The sequence below is a fragment of the Silene latifolia genome, chromosome 7, assembly GCF_048544455.1.
Source record: "Silene latifolia isolate original U9 population chromosome 7, ASM4854445v1, whole genome shotgun sequence".
In the NCBI taxonomy this organism is placed as follows: domain Eukaryota; kingdom Viridiplantae; phylum Streptophyta; class Magnoliopsida; order Caryophyllales; family Caryophyllaceae; genus Silene; species Silene latifolia.
Genome location: NC_133532.1, coordinates 11,140,446 through 11,156,729, shown reverse-complemented (window position 1 = coordinate 11,156,729; position 16,284 = coordinate 11,140,446).

Sequence of the window (16,284 nt, the reverse complement as noted above, 5' to 3'; positions counted from 1 at the left end):
AAAGGAGAATTTACCAACTCAATATCACAACTACTCCATTCTAGTCAATCATCGAGGAATTAATTTTAGGACAAAATAGACTATGAGCCACTATTCAATAGACCTAATTCTAATCGGATTTTCTTAAATTGTTCCTTAGCCAATGGTTTAGTGAAAATATCGAACAACTGATCTTCAGTTTTAATATATTTTAAGCATATGTTCCCTTTTTCTATATGATCATGAAAAAAGTGATGAACAGGATATTTGACAAAATAAAAGCACTCGTGTTATCATATGAAAAAGCACACACTTAATAATCATACCTCAATCCCGTAATTGTTGTCTTACCCATAGGATTTGAGAGCCACAATGAGTAGATGCATTCACTTCCTTTGGTGGTTATGGTTGAGCTCTTATGATTGATATTGGTCAAGATGTTATCCAAAGGATGCGAGCTTTGATGCTTCATACGTCGAGGAACAAATATGTCTGGTTCAGGCGTAGATTGAACAAGATCTTGGTGTCTGTTTGATTCGCTTTCGACTTTCCCGTTTGTGGTTCCTGATTCGCCTGAGCCACTGGTTGTATGGTTTGTATTTGCATTAAACCGTCTATCTGTCTGTTCATGATTAGCTGTGCTCGTAGATTCCTTTTGATTAAACAGTTCTCTGTTCTGTTCAGTTCCCCCTGAATTTGTGGGCTCTTCAGCGCATGTTCCTTCTAATGATGACGAAGGCTCTTCTTCTAAATCAAGGGGATCAGCATCTACAAATCCAATCTCGAAATCATCATCATCCTGTAATTAAATATTAAGAACATTAGTTTCATCAAATATTATATGCACACTCTCTTGAAGCACATGGTTCTCTTATTGTAAACTTTATAATCCTTGCTTTCTTTTGAACATCCTATAAAAACCACCTCATCGCTTTTTAGATCAAATTTTCTCAAATTATTTTAGCCATTATTGTGAACGAAACATTTTGATTCAAAGCAGCGGAAATGTGATATGTTTGGCTTTCACCCATAAAGAAGCTCAAAAGCGTTTTCTTAAGGATAGCTCTAATAGAAGCACGATAATGAATATAAAAGTGTTCACGGCTTTTGCCCATAATTGAGGCTATTTCATGATAGAAACAGTTCAGAAGTCTGTTCTATTTCCGATTTCTTGAGAACGATGTTTTCTGAACAGCTCAGTGGACTGTCTGACAGGCTTCTATCTGGTTTTACTCATCAAATCTTCGTAGGCTTTCTCTTCTTCTTCTTCTTCTTCTTCTTCTTCTTCTTCTTCTTCTTCTTCTTCTTCTTCTTCTTCTTCTTCTTCTTCTTCATCTGCACATATGCTTAATGATGTTAGATATATCTTTATAACCAAGATGAAGAATACAACATAGTAGGTAGTAAGCCAAGAGTTTAAGAATATACATACCAACTACCCTTTTATACTTCCCATGATATTTTTATAACACAAGATTAATAGTTGAGAAGTTCTTACCATCCTTACTTGAAGTGTGAATAAACTTGAAACACTTTACCAATTCATGTTTCACACCTCCACTTTGTAGGCTCTATGTGAGAGGAAAAAAAAATCATCGTCCCATATGCACCTTGAGCAACGAAAGTTATTATGATCAAGCATGTTGCTACCTCTCACTTTAGCCTGCAAAACAAACTATACTTTGGAGTTGGGCACCCAAATTAATTTGGGTCCCTTTTGGTTAGTCACTTGCGCTAGTAAGTCCTTTCGAATCCACATTTTCTTGACAATCTTAAAGTTTTGTTCCAAGTGACCTAACCGCTTCTTACAAGCATTAAATACATGTCCTGATTTACCACAAAATTTGCACATGATGTACTCAGGTAGACCCACATACTTACGCTTGCGAAAGTCTCTTTCGTTGGGTTCATGTCTATTAAACCCAGGAGTACTAGAGTCATTCTGTTTTGAACAGTCCGGTGGTGTATTTACTTTCTGTTCTGGGACCCAAACAGTACGGTGTGGTGAACTATTTTGTTTGAAGTCGGAACGAGAGTCATAACCTAATCCAAGTTTATTAGTGTTCTTAGATTGATTAACCAGAAAGTTTAACACAGTACCACTACCTTCCCATTTAGCAACCACATTTCGGGCATTACTCAAATCGGTCTCCAAATTCCTAACTTTCACAAGTAATTTCTTATTCTTATCAAGGAGAGCGTCATAATCAACATTGAGTCTATCAAATTTGGAACGGATTTCAGAATAAGTGGTTGAACTAGTAACATGTACTCTTTTAATCTCATCTAGTTCCTTAGTTAAAACATGGATCTTATTAACAAGAGACTCGTTATTGGCAGTAAGTTCAGAATGAACAGTCTGGTCGACTGTTCGTTTAGTTATGTCTTTCAGATCACGTTTTAACTGAAAGTTCTCCTCCGCTATACTTTCTATTTCAGATTGCATTGCATGAAGATGCCTTTTTTGTTCATAACTAGTGTCCAAGGTCTCATCAAGTAATCTCACAATTTTGTTCTTAGATAAAGACCTAATTTGAATTTTAAGATTTGAGAGACTTACCTCGTCATCGGATTCGCTATCTGATGCTTCAGAATTAGCCATGAGGCACTTGAAGGAGTCAACATACTTCTTATGTTGTGTCCTTGGTTTGTAAGTAGATTTAAGACAGAACTTTTCATCTGATTCTTTGATGGGTTCATTGTCTTCTGAATCAGACTCACCCCAAACTGCAGCATTCATTGCACGTTTGAACTCTTGCTTAGATTTTTCACATCTATCCTTAGAACTCTCCTCTTTCCATTTGGGACAATTTCGAACTTGATGATCTTGATCACCACATCCAAAACAGCCCATTTTAGACTTTGGTCGTGGTGAAGAAGACGAAGAAACAGATTTTTTCGGCTTATAACTTTCGAACTTTCCTTGATTTTGCTTTCTAATTATTTTAGCAATTCGTTTAGATAGCGAGGCAACTTCCTCCTCAAGATCACTTTCATTATCACTTGAGATGGCATTCAAGGCTAGTCCCTTAGCTTTGGGTTTCTCATCGGCATCATTATCAAGAGTTATTTCGTGTGCCAAAAGAGATCCCATTAAAGCTTCATAGGTGAGAGTGGTTAAATCCCTACACTCTTCAATGGCCGTGACCTTTTGTCGCCATTTCTTGGTAAGACTTCTTAAAATTTTGCGGACAATGTCCTCGGTTTCAAATTGTCTACCAAGATTTGAAAGTTCATTAGTTATATTTGAAAAGCGTGAAGACATACCCTTTATTGGTTCATCCTCGTGCATTCTAAAGGATTCGTATTGTTGCATTAAGAGATCAATACGTTGTTTTTTACTTGCACGGTCCCCTCATAGGCTAGTGCTAGACTATCCCAAATTTGTTTGGCCGTTTTACATCCTGCAATGCGACTAGTTTCTGATTCACCAATTCCGGATTGTAGGAGTGATATGGCCCTAGAGTTCTTCTCCGCTTTTTTGTAATCATCGGATGTGTAGTCCTTGGGTGCTTTTACACTAGACACACCATTAGCATTGGTGGTAGTGATAGCTAGGGGACCATTTTCGATGATTACCCAACATTCATAATCTGTTCCTTGTATGAAATGCATCATACGATTTTTCCACCAGCCATAGTCCGTGCCATCAAAGACAGGACGTTTGACAGATTTGGAACTCATTGAGAAAAGAAAAATATAAACTGATAAACTCAAAAGGATCAAACTCTTTGCGGTAAGGCAATCAAGAGCACGAGCCTCTGATACCAATTGTTGAGTTTATCGATCCGGTACTTAAGAGGGGGATGGGGTGAATTAAGTACCCTTTTAAAAAAATTTAACTTTAAAGCGAAAGGATAGTTCTTGTTCGATACTGAAACAGTACACAGGCGAATTGAACAGTCTTGGTGACTGTTCAAACAATACGAATTGTGCTGTACTGTTCTGTTCGTATGCGTGAAACAAGATCTATAAGAAAGAACGATAAATAAAACAAATAAAGAGAAAAAGCACGAGACACGAGATTTTTAATGTGGTTCGACCTACTCTCTAAAGGTCTACGTCCACCCTCTCTCTTATTAATATTTTCTTTATAACCAAACCCGATTACAAAGAAAACCCCCACGATCAACCCCGATCGTGCGACTCGAGTACAACCCCGTACCCCAATAAACACTCTCTCACAAAAGAGAAAATTACAACACAAATTGTCTCCTTATATGGTTCAACAATTGGAACGATGGAGAACAAAATTAGACTTATGAATATAAGAACTTAAGCACACGTGAATGGTTCACAAGACACACGAAAAATATTTTGCAAATTAGTTTTGACAAAATTAAAGACACGTGAAAGATAATTTTCAAAACCAAAGTTGATGCACTATGTGAAGCTCTCTGATTTTCCGTGAAGCAAGTGCATGGTCAACTTAAAATATTTGTAGCAAAGTGATTTGGTAACAAACTCTACAATTTTTGGCAAAGAGATAAAAAGTTATCTTTTAGAATAAAATATATTCTATAAAATAATTTGACCTAATTTTTCAAGATAAAACTTCAAAATATTTCCAAAAGATATTTTCTTTCAAAACAACCAGAAGATTCTTATAAAATATCTTAGTCAAACTTTTTATAATCAGAAGAATATTTTATTCGAAATTCTTTCTTTACCAAAAATCAATCACGTGTTGTTCATCATGTTTTTGTAAACCATTCAGAACTGAACAGTCTTCTGAGCTGTTCAGAACATGACGACTGGGCTTAAGAACTATATTCTTACAATGTTGCTAGACAAAGACGAACACATAGAAATAGCATCTTTCATCCACCTTGTTTGATGTAGTCCTGACCTGCCACATTCAAATTCTTTGCCAAAACAATAATTGAGAAGGAACAAAGGATTGAGAACTTGTCATCATCAAGAACTTTAGCTCAACAGGTTTAATTAGGGAAAGCTTAAAACTTAGATTAAGGAAACTTGCATAAAATTAGGAGGGAATTCAGATCTAGGGTGTTGTGTCTAAAATGAATTAGGGAGGGGGTATTTATAGGTTATACAAAAATTAGGTCAAAAATTACAGAGGGAAGAAAGAATCAGCCGTGGGGTCTAAGTCGGCCGTCGGTGGACCACTCGGGTGGGAGATTCCATTAAGTTTCACTTCATTTTTTTGGGCATCAGATATTCCAAGCTGGTGGGCCGGCTGCCGGTTGGCTCCCTGACAGGGCAGTCGTATACCTATCAAAAATAACCAACTGGCTCTAACTAATATAGCTAGGGAAGTCGGGTCGATCTCCACATGGAGATGGGAAAATGTCAGCCTTGTCTAAGTTCGTCTCGGTAACCAAATTGGGGGGTTTTAATTTTTTTGTTCTAAGCTAATGAGAATAAGAACGAGAATAAAGCTGAGAAAAGGATTAAGCAGATAGAAAAAGTAGCTAAGACAGACGGTTCACCATAATCATTCGGTCAAGTAATCTAGGTCTCGGGTCAATGCAAATATGGTCTAAGGGGCAGTGAATATCTCCTTTCGGTCTCAATTCGCCCTAAAGCACAAATAGCTTAGCTCTCGCCCTAACTATAGTGCCCTATTGTTCGCTACTAGTCTCGCCCTTTCCAACCTTTCGGTCCAGTTTAAGGTTCACTATGAAATAAGTGCCTAATTGCGTCGACTCAATTAGACAGATACAGATAAATGCAGCAATTAACAACAAAGACTATACCAGCATTAACCTAATAAATCGATTATTATCCCTTCAATAACATGGATCCCCTTAGTCTTAGAAAAAGGGGATTAGCTATGCATCATCATCGAGTTAACAATAATAACATACGGATAATTGAAATTAAACATACTAACAAAACTAATAGAGAATGAATAGAGTAATGATGAAAGTAATAAGGAGAAAATAGCAAAACAATAATAAAGATTAAAGGATTAAAGAAGAATAATAATACCAAATATAAGTTCCGAATCTGAGTAGCAAAGTATAAAAGAGAGTAAAATCCAAGAACAGTAGGAAAGATAGAGTGAAAGTGAATGAGAGGAGTTACGCAGTTTTTTGTGTTCTTTTAACATACGAAAATTCTCTCCTAAACCTAATCTATGGACTAATTACAAAAGCCCATACGAAATTAGGCGGAAAATAGTCTAATCCGGGTAAAACCACTCGATCGAGTGGAAATAAACCACTCGATCGAGTGACTAAGCATCAAACCGTTCGATCGAGTGGAATGAAACCACTCGATCGAGTACTCCTTGCAAAGTCTTCTCGATTGACTACTCGATCTGCTCGATCGAGTAACCTCAGTAAATAAAGCATTCGATCGAGTAGAAAATCTACTCGGTCGAGCTATCTTGGTACGTTTAGGCACTAAACACCTTCCGAAACTATCTCGCGCGTCTTCAAAGTGATAAATTCCAAGCTCCGGCTCCTTGTGCTCCATAAATGCATGCAAATGGGACGGGTTTAGGCTCGATTTAGCTCCTCTTTGGTTTATTCCTGCAATTTACATAAAACGAACCAAAGTAGGATATTCGGGGGTATTTGTAGCCAGATGCTACATAAATAGTACAGAAATGCGTGTAAAAATGAGGTAAAAACCTTATATAAAATACACGCATCAAATCTCCCCAAACCAAACCTTTGCTTGTCCCCAAGCAAATTATGAATGCAACTAAGAATAAACAGTAGAACGGGACCAACGCATCAGCTACAAATCACCCACCAAAACCAGTTTAATGCAATAATTAACAAAGTGGCAAAGGATAAGTGCAAACGAGTTAAATCAATGTTTCAAACTTACTGAACCGTCGACCTTGCAAGACTCAAAAGATATCGGACTCTCACGGGTCGCTCATCACTCAAAATTAAGCACAAGGTGAGTATATATGTGAAAGATAGAAAGAAGTAAAGACACTCACCTAACTCGACCTATAAGAACATGCATGCAGTTAACATGAATAAAGTCTCTACAACCGTACATACGCATTCCAACCATACTAATGACCAAGACACATGCCGAGGACTTACATTTGGGTAAGTGAGGTAATGGGTAAAAAGGGGCTAAGATGAATTTGGATATGTGGGGTACTTAATAGCCAGGCTAGCAACAACGAATCCAAATTTTGAACTGCATCCCAACTTCGTACTCAATATAACAAGATGAACGGTGCAAATTCCATGCACTCTACTCACGAAACACCAAAAACTCGTCAACTCCCCATAAGATATAAGTAAAACATGGGAGTGAAAATCATTATACAATTTCTCATTTTTTTTCTTCACATGATTTTTCTTTCTTTTTCTTCTTTTCATATTTCCATCTTTTTCGTTCTCTTTTTTTTTCATTTCATTTTTTCATTTTTCATCCATCATTTTTCTTTCATTCCCTTCAATTCTTCCACCATCTTCTGAAATCAGATAAAGATAACCAAACTGCAGTAAAGCATTCCAAACAGCTACTCATTACTAGCTCGGCTAGGGTAGGAAATATTATAGATAGTAGCTAATAGGACAAAAGGCAATTTGGCTATGTGGGGCTCATGGGTAGAATGAAATAAAGGGAATTGCCTCTCCTAACATGTGTCACCATCCACAGACCGAATGCATACAGGTATTAAGAAGACTAGACTCATGCTTATGCAAATTGATGTTACATGTCTTAAAGAGAGTACTACTCACATCCTAAATGAAACCGGTCATGAATGTCACCAGTTTATAAAGCTCTAACCTCAGAATGTAATGTAGCTTGCCGATATATGAATCAAGTCTATTCGTTCAGATAAGAGAGAAACAAAAACTCGTAGATCATGCACATAATCATGCCAACTATAAGTCAAGAAAATGCAAGGCTAAGGAAAGGATTCAATGTAGCGTCAAAGTGCAAACGTTCCGACTCAAATTAAACGTGAAAATTTTTGAATTTTATGATTTTTGAATTAAAAACGACAATGCATGCGAAAATAAATAAACGTGCAAGCAGAAATGCAAGAAAAACATGCAGACACGGATATGGATGCATACCTCCCCAAACCAAACCGTACAATGCCCTCATTGTACCAAAAATAGGGAAAGAAATGCAAACTGAAGAGAAAGGGAGAAGTGGAGTCGGAATACTTACAAAACGTCGTGAAGAGGGACCTCCCCAAACCGACCATGAACATGGGAGGTCAAAGGAAGTCAAGCAGTAGCTCCAAAGACGTAAAACAGCAGCTGGAAGACGAAACCATTCGATCGAGCAACTTGGAATAGCTCGATCGAGTAAACTGATGTCTGGAAGGACTCGATCGAGTAAAAGAACCACTCGATCGAGTAAACGTGTTTATGCAACTGGTCGATCGAGTACATATATCACTCGATCAAGTGAAAAATACCCCAAAAGTGCTCGATCGAGTAGAAAACTACTCGATCGAGTGACTGGACTTGCAAAATACGTATCAAAAGCAAGGAGAGTATAAAGAATGCTTAAAAACAGCGTCTAAAGTTCAACATAAAGCTAAAGAAAAAATAAAAAGTTCAACAAAGGTACAATAAAACAGTCCGGGCTGCCTCCCGGAGAGCACTGGTTTAAGAGGTCCCGCACGACCTTTCTGGCATCAATTAACTGGCGCATCTAGCTCTTCGAAGTACAAGACTTCAACACGATTGTCTGCTTCATTTGCCTCGTGATAATGCTTCACATATTGCCCATTCACCTTGAACCTACTACCTTCGGAATCTTCGAGCTCCACGGATCCAAATTTGGTAACAGCCGTCACCGTATAAGGACCACTCCACCTGGACTTCAGATTGCCAGGAAATAATCGCAATCGGGCATTAAACAGGAGCACCTTTTGCCCAACATGAAACTCCCGAGGTAGAATTCTCTTGTCATGCCATCTCTTCATCTTTTCTTTATAAATGCGCGAGCTATCATATGCATTAAGCCTAAATTCTTCCAACTCATCTAGCTGTAAAAGACGATTCTGACCACACAACTTAGGATCAAAGTTAAGCTCACGAATTTCCCACCAAGCCTTACATTCCAATTCAACAGGTAAGTGGCACGATTTCCCATAAACTAACCTATAAGGTGATGCACCGATTGGTGTCTTAAAGGCAGTTCTGTAGGCCCATAATGTGTCTTCTAATTTAAGACTCCAGTCCTTCCGTGATTTAGAGACTACCTTAGACAAGATCTCTTTCAACTCGCGATTAGAGACCTCAACCTGACCACTAGTTTGGTGATGATACCCCAAACCACGCTGGTGATGGACACCAACTTTAGACAAAATAGAAGTTAGTTTCTTTTCTTTAAAGTGCATTCCCCCATCACTAATGACGACCCTAGGGACACCAAATCGGGGAAATATGACCTTTTTAAACATTTTTATCACGGTCTTGGCATCACAATGGGGTGAGGCAATTGCCTCAACCCATTTCGACACATAATCTACAGCCACTAAAATGTACCTGTTACCTTTACTAGACGGGAACGGTCCTTGGAAATCAATGCCCCAGACATCGAAAACCACAACCTCTAAGATGCCATTTTGTGGCATCTCATGTCTCTTGGAAATATTCCCCGATCGTTGGCAAGCATCACAAGATGAAACAAAAGACTTAGCATCAGCAAACAAAGAAGGCCAGTAAAAACCAGACTGAAGTACCTTAGCCACGGTGCGCGATGGACCATGGTGACCACCATAGGAAGAGGAGTGATAGCCTTCCAGGACTACTTTGGCCTCCCACTGCGGAATACACCGTATGTAGAGACCGTCTGCACATTCCTTAAATAAATAAGGATCGTCCCAATCTATGTTTAGCGTTATCTAAAACGCTTCTTCCTGTGGCGATGAGAAAGGTCGGGCATGGCGGCTTACTGTGACAACGAAATTAGCTATATCTGCATACCAAGGCTCTTGGTTAACAATAGAATAGTACAAACAAATAAAGTATCGTCGGGGAAAGAGTCATCAATAGGTAGAGAATCTTCCCCTTCTGTCGCGTCGTCGCGCGGATGATGATCACTACAACGTTCTCGGCTCCTTTCTTATCTTTAATCGCAAATCAAACTCCTGAAGAAGGAGTATCCACCTCAATAGCCGTGGTTTAGCCTCCTTCTTAGCAAGGAGATGCCTCAAAGCTGCATGGTCAAGAAAAACAGAACCGACCCAATCAAATAAGAACGAAATTTCTCTAAGGCATAAACTACAGCTAGCAGCTCTTTTTCAGTGGTAGTGTACTTCACTTGAGCCTCATCCAGAGTTCGGCTCGCATAGTAGATTGCATTTAAAGCTTTGTCCTTATGTTGGCCTAGCACCGCTCCTAGTGCATAGTCACTGGCATCACACATTATCTCAAACGGCAAGTCCCGATCGGAGAAATTTTGTATGATCGGCGCAGAAACTAAAGCCTGCTTTAACCTGTGAAAAGCAGAAAGACACTCATCAGTAAACACAAATGGGGCATCCTTAAGTAGCAGTTGTGTAAGTGGTTTAGCAATTTTCGAGAAATCCTTGATAAACCGGCGATAAAAGCCGGCGTGGCCAAGGAAACTCCTCACCCCCTTAACATTAACAGGAGGTGGTAATTGTTGAATCACTTCCACCTTTGCTTTATCAACCTCTATTCCCCTATCAGAAACTAAGTGCCCTAAGACAACTCCATCGTTGACCATGAAATGGCACTTCTCCCTAGGGCTGTCAATGATATGAGCCGGCTCGTCGAGCCCTCGGATTCGGCTCGGTTAAAGCTCGGCTCGTGCTCGGTCAAACCGAGCTCGAGCTCGAGCTCGAGCCGAGCTCGGTTAAATACGAGCCGAGCTCGAGCTCAGCAAGGCTCGGCTCGAAAGCTCGTTTGGGCTCGTTTAAAATTTTTTTGTATAATTTTTATATTGTAATATTATTATTATTTCAAATTATATTTTATTTAGACATTTTTATAAGTATGTTATAATATAATAATTTTTAGTATTTTATAATTTTATTTGTTTTTTAAAAATGTTTATATTTAGTTAGATTTAAAAGATGAGAAAGTGAAAATTTATAATGACAAAACGAGCTCGATTCGAACTCGAGCCGAGCTCGAGCTTTTCCCGAGCCGAGTTCGAGCTTCAATTTTTTAGGCTCGACGAGCTTCGAGCCGAGCCCGAGCTAAAAAATCCGAGCCGAGCTCGAGCCCACCCGAGCTCGAGATCGGCTCGGCTCGTTTACACCCCTACTTCTCCCAGTTAAGCACGAGATTAACCTCGATGCAGCGCTGCAACACTTTATCAAGGTTAGACAGACAGTTAGAAAAATCACTTCCATAAACACTGAAATCGTCCATGAAAACTTCCATAATAGACTCGATAAACTCTGAAAATATCCCCATCATGCACCTTTGGAAGGTGGCAGGGGCATTACATAAACCAAAAGGCATCCTGCGATGAGCAAATACGCCCTGAGGACAAGTAAATGTAGTCTTAGCTTGATCGTCTGGGTGGATAGGGATCTGAAAGAACCCTGAATACCCGTCTAAATAGCAGAAAAACTTATGAGAAGCTAACCTTTCTACCATTTGATCAATAAAGGGAAGGGGAAAGTGATCTTTCTTGGTGGCGGCATTCATTTGTCTCGTAATCTATACACATCCGCCAACCGAGTCACTACTCGAGTGGGTATTAACTCATTCTTATCATTCTTAACCACAGTTGTCCCTCCTTTCTTCGGGACCACATCTTTGGACTCACCCATTTAGAATGACCAACAGAATAAATAATACTGCGTCGAGCGACTTCATTACCTCAGCCATCACAACATCTTGCATCTTACGGTTGTCTGCACACGACCACATTCTGCAAGGTTTGTGATCTTCCTCCACTCTATCCTATGCATACAAATATCGGGACTGATCCCCTTGATATCGTCCAATGAATAACCCAGTGCTTTCCTGTTTTTCTTAAGCACAACTAACAAGGAAGTCAGCTGATTATTATCAAGCTTAGCACTAACAATGACTGGATATTGCTCAGTATCGTCTAAGAAAACATATTTTAGATGAGAAGGGAGAGGCTTACGCTCCGGTACCTTTACCTCGATGGAGCAAAGAGTGCTAATCATCTGTTCCACTTGCTCCCCCTCAACGTCGGTGAGTCCACGCTCATCTAAATCATCTATAAGCAAATCCATCACAGCGTCGTCGTCATCTGGGCTATCTGCACACTCATCAAAAAGCATAAGAGCTTCTAGTGGGTCCTTTATGAAAGAACCCGCCCAGAAGTCATAAATAAACTCGTCAATAATATCAACCGAATAGCAAGTATCCTCTATCATTGGCCGAGCCAAGGTACTAGGCAGACTGAAAGTGATCGCGTCATCCCCTACTGCAAGAGTCAAACGCCCTTGTTTGACATCAATAACGGCCCCGGCTGTACAAAGGAATGGTCTTCCTAAGATAATTGGGGTCCGGGTGTCCTCAGCTATATCTAAAACAATGAAATCAACTGGTATAAAGAGCTTGCCTATTTTCACAGGCACGTCCTCTAAGACACCTAAGGGCCTCCTAACAGATCTATCAGCCATCTGTAGGGTAATGTTAGTCACTTTAAGATGACTCATATTCAATTTCTTGCAGACAGATAGGGGCATGACACTGACGCTGGCTCCTAAATCACAAAGGGCCTTATCAAAACCACATTGCCTATAATACAGGTAATAGAAAAGCTACCCGGGTCTTTCATTTTAGGTGGAGCCTTATTTAAAAGTAAATTGCTAGACTCTTCCATAAATGAAACAGTCTCAAATTCATTTAAATCTCTCTTACGCGTCACAATATCTTTCATAAATTTAGCGTAAGTAGGTACCTGGGAAACAAGTTCGGTAAAAGGGACAGTTACCTGGAGGTTCTTCACAACGTCCACAAACTTACCGTACTGTCGCTCGATCTCCACGTCCTTCAGATGACCTGGGAAGGCACTCTGGTAGCAATGAGTGGACCCGCGACTTTCTCTTTACCTTTATCAGTGCGTGACGTCTCCACAGCAGGGGAAGATGACACGATAGCGGAATTAGATAGTAAAATAGGATCTCCGCTGCTTCTGGTACTCGATCGAGTACTTTTACCACTCGATCGAGTGGTTTCATATTGGGAAATACTCGATCGACCATAATTATCACTCGATCGAGTGATCTCTTTTTCTGGCTTACTCGATCGATCAGTTTTATCACTCGATCGAGTGATTTCTTCAGCAAAGTTACTCGATCGAGTAAGAATATCACTCGATCGACCATCTGCAATTTGTGCACTTCTCGATCGACCACTATTATCACTCGATCGAGTGATGGGATGAATTATTTCACTCGATCGAGTAAGAATATCACTCGATCGAGTGTCTGGAACACACGCAGCAAGGATTTCGTCCAAAAACGCATCCATATCATCCTCCGGGGTATCTTCAGCTATCAAAACCCCGTCTTCTGGTACTTTTGGCCCTTCATGAGTAAGGCCAACTTGGAGATTCGTTGCATTGGCTGGATTGCATGTCGGTAGAAGATTGGCTTGGTCTTTCGCGAGTGTTAACTGCGCGACTTGTTCTCTCAATTCCGCTATGACAGTTTCTTTCCTATTACACTTCTCACCAAACAGTTGTGTTATGGTTAACATCAAGGATTTCAGTTCGGTAATTTCCTGATTTGCAGGAGGAGAAACCGGTTGCGGTGCCGGCGTAGAAAGGGTAGAAACATTCTTCATCTCTTCATAAAGTTGAGAAAAAGGAACTCCTTGCTTGTATTTCTGATATGCAAGGATGCGCTCTATACTTGCCAGGCACTCAATTGGGTCATGCCTTTCCATGCCACATCTACCACATAGCTCCACGTGCTCAGTAATCGAACAAACCTGTGCACTCTCGCCTATAGCTTCTGTAATCTCCACATTACCTAGACTTTTGCTAGGACCTTCCACTGCAGCTGCTGCCAACTCATTAACTTGCTCACTACCTCGGGGATTTCCATATTCAGAAACATGAATAGCCATCTCCTCAATGAGACGCCACCCTTGGTCATCTTCAACATTCTTCGTGAATCTCCCTTTAGCTACGCTGTCAAGAATAGCTCTCTGGCTCCGATATAGTCCGTTATAAAACTGAGTACAAAGGAACCAACGTTTGAACCCGTGATGAGGCACAGAGCGGACAAGCTTCTTGAACCTAGTCCAAGCCCCATTCAAATCTTCAGTGGGTAACTGCTCAAAAGAACTAATCTGAGCTCTCAAGGTATTGGTGCGCTGCGGTGGGAAATATCGCCTGTAAAAGGCCAAAGCAAGGGAACTCCAGTCGGTTACACCGCCTGCCTCCCTATCTAGATCTCTCAACCATTCCGGGCATCATCGTTAAAGAAAAGGGAAAAAGAGCTCCCTTAACTTTGTCCTATGTCACCCCAGTGAGAAGAGGAATGGTAGAGCAATACTCTGTAAACATTGACTCTATATGCCCGCATGGATCTTCTTCAGTACCCCCTAAAGAGATTTCTCTCTACCAGCTGTATGTAAGATGGGTGGATTCCAAAGTTTCCCGGATCAGTAATGGGTAATAGGAAACCTTTTGGAAGCGAATCAACATTAGGCTCTGAATGGCTGGCTATATTAGGCATACTGGCAAATAGACTTTACAAAGCAAACAATTAACCTGCAAAACTAATCAAAAACTTTGCAGAGATGAGATCAGTCTCAAGGAATAAATTCCTTGAGACGAGAAACAAACTTAAATAAAGCAACAAAATTGTGCCACCTCCCCGGCAACGGCGCCAAAATTTGACAGGGCAGTCGTATACCTATCAAAAATAACCAACTGGCTCTAACTAATATAGCTAGGGAAGTCGGGTCGATCTCCACGGGGAGATGGGAAAATGTCAGCCTTGTCTAAGTTCGTCTCGGTAACCAAATTGGGGGGTTTTAATTGTTTTGTTCTAAGCTAATGAGAATAAGAAAGAGAATAAAGCTGAGAAAAGGATTAAGCAGATAGAAAAAGTAGCTAAGACAGACGGTTCACCATAATCATTCGGTCAAGTAATCTAGGTCTCGGGTCAATGCAAATATGGTCTAAGGGGCAGTGAATATCTCCTTTCGGTCTCAATTCGCCCTAAAGCACAAATAGCTTAGCTCTCGCCCTAACTATAGTGCCCTATTGTTCGCTACTAGTCTCGCTCTTTCCAACCTTTCGATCCAGGTCAAGGTTCACTATGAAATAAGTGCCTAATTGCGTCGACTCAATTAGACAGATACAGATAAATGCAGCAATTAACAACAAAGACTATACCAGCATTAACCTAATAAATCGATTACTATCCCTTCAATAACATGGATCCCCTTACTCTTAGCAAAAGGGGATTAGCTATGCATCATTATCGAGTTAACAATAATAACATACGGATAATTGAAATTAAACATACTAACAAAACTAATAGAGAATGAATAGAGCAATGATGAAAGTAATAAGGAGAAAATAGCAAAACAATAATAAAGATTAAAGGATTAAAGAAGAATAATAATACCAAATATAAGTTCCGAATCTGAGTAGCAAAGTATAAAAGAGAGTAAAATCCAAGAACAGTAGGAAAGATAGAGTGAAAGTGAATGAGAGGAGTTACGCAGTTTTTTGTGTTCTTTTAACATACGAAAATTCTCTCCTAAACCTAATCTATGGACTAATTACAAAAGCCCATACGAAATTAGGCGGAAAATAGTCTAATCCGGGTAAAACCACTCGATCGAGTGGAAATAAACCACTCGATCGAGTGACTAAGCATCAAACCGTTCGATCGAGTAGAATGAAACCACTCGATCGAGTACTCCTTGCAAAGTCTTCTCGATTGACTACTCGATCTGCTCGATCGAGTAACCTCAGTAAATAAAGCATTCGATCGAGTAGAAAATCTACTCGGTCGAGCTATTTTGGTACGTTTAGGCACTAAACACCTTCCGAAACTAGCTCGCGCGTCTTCAAAGTGATAAATTCCAAGCTCCGGCTCCTTGTGCTCCATAAATGCATGCAAATGGGACGGGTTTAGGCTCGATTTAGCTCCTCTTTGGTTTATTCCTGCAATTTACATAAAACGAACCAAAGTAGGATATTCGGGGGTATTTGTAGCCAGATGCTACATAAATAGTACAAAAATGCGTGTAAAAATGAGGTAAAAACCTTATATAAAATACACGCATCACTCCCCGGGTGGGAGTCTTCTATATATTTCTTCCAATCTCCGAAGTCATCAGGTGTGCACGGTCGGGCTGCCGGCTGCCGGTGCCCTACCTGGCTGGGAGTCCCCTGCTTCTTTTCTTCCCTTGG